Source organism: Xenopus laevis, chromosome 1S, assembly GCF_017654675.1.
Source record: "Xenopus laevis strain J_2021 chromosome 1S, Xenopus_laevis_v10.1, whole genome shotgun sequence".
NCBI classification, from domain to species: domain Eukaryota; kingdom Metazoa; phylum Chordata; class Amphibia; order Anura; family Pipidae; genus Xenopus; species Xenopus laevis.
In genome coordinates this window covers 77,736,130-77,742,129 of record NC_054372.1, presented here as the reverse complement: position 1 = coordinate 77,742,129, position 6,000 = coordinate 77,736,130, and positions in this window count along the sequence as shown.

Here is a 6,000-nt window from a genome sequence, read left to right as displayed (position 1 = left end):
AGCTGCCCACTGCAGCTACATACAGAGCACTGCAGTAGAAGGTAGATTACTAGCCAGCAAAGCTACCTAAGCTAAAATGTCCCTCAAACCCCTGCAGACTTCTGTCCCTCCAATAACAGAGCAGTATCAAAACGATTACTAGCCAGCAAACTTTCAACTGTCCCTGAAATCACTAACAGGCAGCAGCTCTCTCCCTACACTATCTCTTCAGCACACACAGGCAGAGTGAAAAAACGCTGCAGGGCTTCGGTTTTTATAGGGAAGGGGAGTGGTCCAGGGGAGAGCTTCCTGATTGGCTGCCATGTACCTGCTGGTCTGGGGTGAGAGGGCAAAAAAAAGCGCCAACAATGGCGAACCCAAAATGGCGAACGTCGCGCGACGTTCGCGAACTTCCGGCGAGCGCGAACACCCGATGTTCGCGCGAACAAGTTCGCCGGCGAACAGTTTGCGACATCTCTACTAGTGTTATGAAGTCATCTTTCATGGCTAGTGTAGTACCTTAATGGACGTGTCCTTGTCTATAGCCAGAATTATACATAAAACCTGAACAGCTACATTTCATTAAAGGACCAGTAACATCAAATTTTTTTTTAAAAAAATTTGTTAGTATACATCAAAAAATAAACACCAAGACAAATAAAATTTTAAAATTGCAAAGCCTTTATTAAGAAATAACTTACCGAAACTCCACTTCCTGTCCTCTACAGAAAAGGCGACACGGCAACCTTCCATTGTGCGGCACTGGATTTCTCCTCCTTGGCTCTGTCTCATGCTTTATTGACAGCATGTGAAGCGGCTGCTGCATCAGGGAGCTTGGTTTCCATAAGCGAGGATTGCTGGCTCATCGGCGCATCTGTAGAGTGGGGAAGCTGTTAAGAGAGGAGCTGGGCCACATCGTGGATGTTTGTAGTTCCAGGCAGCAGGCTGATCGGAGTTCCCAGTCACTGGCACGTAGCCACTCTCAACATGCACTGCTTTCCGTGCTATCGAGCACTTCTTACCGACCCAAATTCAATGCGCTGCTTTCCATGCTATAGAGAGCTTCTTACCGACCCGAATTCCATGCACTGCTTTCAGTGCTATAGAGCGCTTCTTACCAACCCGAATTCCATGCACTGCTTTCAGTGCTATAGAGCGCTTCTTTCAGACTCGTAACCTGCCCCCATCAATTACGAGCACTCTACGTGGAGGAACAGCCATGGCCAGAGGATCCCCCTCTCTTCACAGGAACCCGCACTGTGTGTCCGCTTGCAGTTTAGCGATCGATAGCACGGAAAGCAGCGCATCTGAGAGTGGCTACGTGACAGTGACTGGGAACTCCGATCAGCCTGGAACTACAAACATCCACGATGTGGCCCAGCTCCACTCTAAGCAGCTTCCCCACTCTACAGATGCGCCGATGAACAAGCAATCCTCGGTTATGGAAACCACGCTCCCTGATGCAGCAGCCGCTTCACATGCTGTCAATACAGCATGAGACAGAGCCAAGGAGGAGAAATCCAGCGCCGCACAATGGGTGGTCGCCGTGTCGCCTTTTCTGTAGAGGACAGGAAGTGGAGTTTTGGTAAGTTATTTCTTTATTTGTTTATTTTTTGATGTATACTAACGAATTTTTTTTAAAAAAAATTTGATGTTACTGGTCCTTTAAAGGGGTTGTTGGCATAGGTAGATTTTCATTAAGACTTGCAGACGCTAATTCTCCCCAAACCTGGGTGTCTAAAAAAAGTAAAAGAAAATTTAAAATGAAAAAAAAATTTAAATCATCTATCTCATCAATGTATCTATTTGAGTTTTTCTGGGGGGGGGGCAGAGGGGTGTTGCTTACTAGTGTCTTTAGAAAATAATCCCTATCTGGTGACTCCTGTGATGTCATCATGAGATTTTGCACTGAAAATCTTGTGAGATTTGCATATTAAGATCTGATCCGTGTGCCATGAACAGTTAGGGAGTATATGTGCCTGAGCATTACCCATCATAATTGTTTCTGCTGATGATCAGGGCCAAGAGACAAAGCAGCTGTTCATTCTCAACCTGCTTGTTTGGTATGTGGGGATTATTTAATACTTACATTACATCTGAACTCATCCTGTATAAGTGGTATTGGTAGGAGTTATTTCAAGGGGGTATTGGTACAAAACATAAATACAATCAATAGTAGTTTCATTGAACTAATGAGGTGTTAGCTGAAACTGAAAAGAGTGTGATGCAGTTGTACTATTAAACCTCTGTGAGTTTCAGCCAACACCTAACTGAATAGTTCAATGGAACCATTGTGATTGGACACTGGTGACTACTTCATTAAGGAGGTTAAAGGCCTTGCATCTTTAGCAGATTGGCAAATAAATATGCCATTACTTCTTACTGTAGAAGCTCTAAGAATCATCCTATGTGGCTTAATACAGAAGTAAAGAAGTTAATAGGAAAGAAGAGAAAGGCATTTAAAAACTAAAAATTTGTTGGGAAAGAAACTGCATTTAATGAATATAAACACTGTAATAAATGTTGTAAATCAGCAATCCGGAAGGCAAAGAAAGGAAATGAAGAGTTAATTGCGATGGAGGTGAAAACTAACCCTAAAAAGTTTTTTAAATATATTAATAGTAAAAAGATGCAGGTTTAGAGTGTTTTGCCCATTAAATTATGGTACCAGTATGGTCGTAACAGATACAGAAAAGGCAAATGTGTTTAATCAGTTCTTTTCTTCAGTGTATATGATAGAGGAGTCTGAGTTCCCACTTTATAGCTGCACTAATGGCTCAGCTCAATCTAGTCAGTGGCTGACTCAGGATATGATTCATAAAGCTTTAATATTAAAATTTATGTAAACAAGGCTCCAGGGCCTGATGGCATACACCCCCGAGTTCTAAGAGAGCTTAGTTCAGTTTTAGACCAGCCCCTATTTCTGATTTTCTCAGATTCACTTTCATCTGGTATGGTGCCTATGGATTGGAGAAAATGATGTTATTCCAATATTTAAAAAGGGATTACAATCTCAGCCTGGCAATTATAGGCCAGTGAGCTTGACATCTGTGGCGGGCAAATTATTTGAAGGCTTGTTAAGGGATCACATTCAAAATTTTGTCCTAGTCAATGGCATTATGAGCAGCAATCAGCATGGCTTTATGAAGGATAGGTCATGTCAGACAAATCTGATTGCTTTTTATAATGAGGTAAGTAAGATGTTGGACAATGGGGGGGCAGTAGATGTGATCTATTTGGATTTTGCCAAAGCGTTTGATACTGTGCCCCACAAATGACTGCTTTCTAAACTAAGGTCTGTAGGGCTTAATGAAGTCATTTGCACATGCATAGGAAACTGGCTACAGGATCGGGTACAGAGGGTGGTTGTTAATGGTACATTCTCTACTTGGTGTAAGGTTCTTAGTGGAGTCCCCCAGGGCTCGGTATTAGGTCCACTTTTATTTAACTTGTTCATTAATGACTTAGGAGAGGGTGTTGTAAGTATTGTATCAGTTTTTTCAGATGACACAAAATTATCCAGCCCAATTAATTCCATCCAGGGTGTGGCATCCTTGCAACACGATCTTGACAAACTGGCAATCTGGGCAGCTAAGTGGCAAATGAGATTAAATGTTGATAAATGTAAAGTCATGCACCTGGGATGTAAAAATATCCAAGCCACTTATACCCTTAACCCTTTCCCTGCCAGCCCATTTGTCCTAAATGCGAACATCTACTGCCAAGCAGTTTTTAGACATTTTGCACTCATTACTTTTACTGAGGATTTTTGACAAGAAAACCTATGTGAAATAAGACACATTATATATCTTTTTTTTCGTAATGAATTGGGCTTTAACACTGAAACAAAATTTTGTACTTTTTCTGGAGATATAATGAAAATTTTGATTGAAATATGTAAAACAAAAGTGAAATAAAGAATAAAATGTTTTTATTTTGTGTTTTTTTTCAAAGAAGAAATACATTTACTGACAAAAAGTTTACAGTTTGTAAAAGCCCTGATTCTGCTGAATCCAATGATACCAGATATGTATTGGTATCCCGCTTTTATTGTCCACAACACACCCCAATAATAAAACAGCATTTTGTACAATTTTACATTGAAACACAATAGATAAGAGCATCTATAGGTTAACGTGCCATATCCAACGACAGAAGTGACGTACCCCCATAAGTTAGGTGTTTTTAGAAACCGCGTTCCTCTAGGTTTTTAGCTGTGGTGTCATTTTTGCTCTAAATGTAGCTGCCGTCACACAGATCACCCTAAAACACAGCAATATTTTTGGGGATTTTTTTTTTTTCTGAAACACCATTACAGTCACAAAGTCAGAAGTGAATTTGACAAAATTACTCCACTGAAAATAGTCAAATGAACCCCAAATATGAAAGAAAAGGTTCTCCTGAGTAAAACGATACCCTGCATGTATGGGTGCACCTAAAGACACGGCCTCCAAACACCCCAAAACAGGCGCAATACATAAGGGAAATTTTAGCTGGAAAATTCGGCCTGCGCTCTAAGAGGACACCTTGCAGTTCTTCAGTCTAAACACCCCTTACCTCTGAAATACCCCCCACAAACTATATGTTCCCTGAATGTGCACACCTGCAGCTATTCAGCGGCACCATCATTGCTTTCCTGCATGCAGATCTGTGGGCGCAGTTCTCCGTAGAATTTGCGGTTTGGCCTGAAATAAAGAAAAAAAAAAGTTCCAAAGTTAGATTTCTCCCCAAAATTGCCATGACAACGAAAAAAAACCTGGCAAATATCAATCTGCAACTTCTCCTGAACAAAAGGATACCCTGCATGTATGGGTGCACCTAAAGACACGGCCTCCAAACACCCCAAAACAGGCGCAATACATAAGGGAAATTTTAGCTGGAAAATTTGGCCTGCGCTCTAAGAGGATACCTTGCAGTTCTTCAGTCTAAACACCCCTTACCTGTGAAATACCCCCCACAAACTATATGTTCCCTGAAAGTGCACACCTGCAGCTATTCAGCGGTACCATCATTGCTTTCCTGCATGCAGATCTGTGAGCGCAGTTCGCCGTAGAATTTGCGGTTTGGACCGAAATAAAGAAAAAAAAAGTTCCAAATTTAGATTTCTCCCCAAAATTGCCATGAAAACTAAAAAAAACCTGGCAAATATCAATCTGCAACTTCTCCTGAACAAAATGATACCCTGCATGTATGGGTGCACCTAAAGACACGGCCTCCAAACACCCCAAAACAGGCGCAATAGATAAGGGAAATTTTAGCTGGAAAATTCGGCCTGCGCTCTAAGAGGATACCCTGCAGTTCTTCAGTCTAAACACCCCTTACCTGTGAAATACCCCCCACAAACTATATGTTCCCTGAAAGTGCACACCTGCAGCTATTCAGCAGCGCCATCATTGCTTTCCTGCATGCAGATCTGTGGGCGCAGTTCACCGTAGAATTTGCGGTTTGGACTGAAATAAAGAAAAAAAAAGTTCCAAATTTTGATTTCTCCCCAAAATTGCCATGACAACTAAAAAAAACCTGGCAAATATCAATCTGCAACTTCTCCTGAACAAAATGATACCCTGCATGTATGGGTGCACCTAAAGACACGGCTTCCAAACACCCCAAAACAGGCGCAATACATAAGGGAAATTTTAGCTGGAAAATTCGGCCTGCGCTCTAAGAGGACACCTTGCAGTTCTTCAGTCTAAACACCCCTTACCTGTGAAATACCCCCCACAAACTATATGTTCCCTGAAAGTGCACACCTGCAGCTATTCAGCAGCGCCATCATTGCTTTCCTGCATGCAGATCTGTGGGCGCAGTTCTCCGTAGAATTTGCAGTTTGGCATGAAATAAAGAAAAAAAAAGTTCCAAAGTTAAATTTCTCCCCAAAATTGCCATGACAACGAAAAAAAACCTGGCAAATATCAATCTGCAACTTCTCCTGAACAAAAGGATACCCTGCATGTATGGGTGCACCTAAAGACACGGCCTCCAAACACCCCAAAACAGGCGCAATACATAAGGGAAATTTTA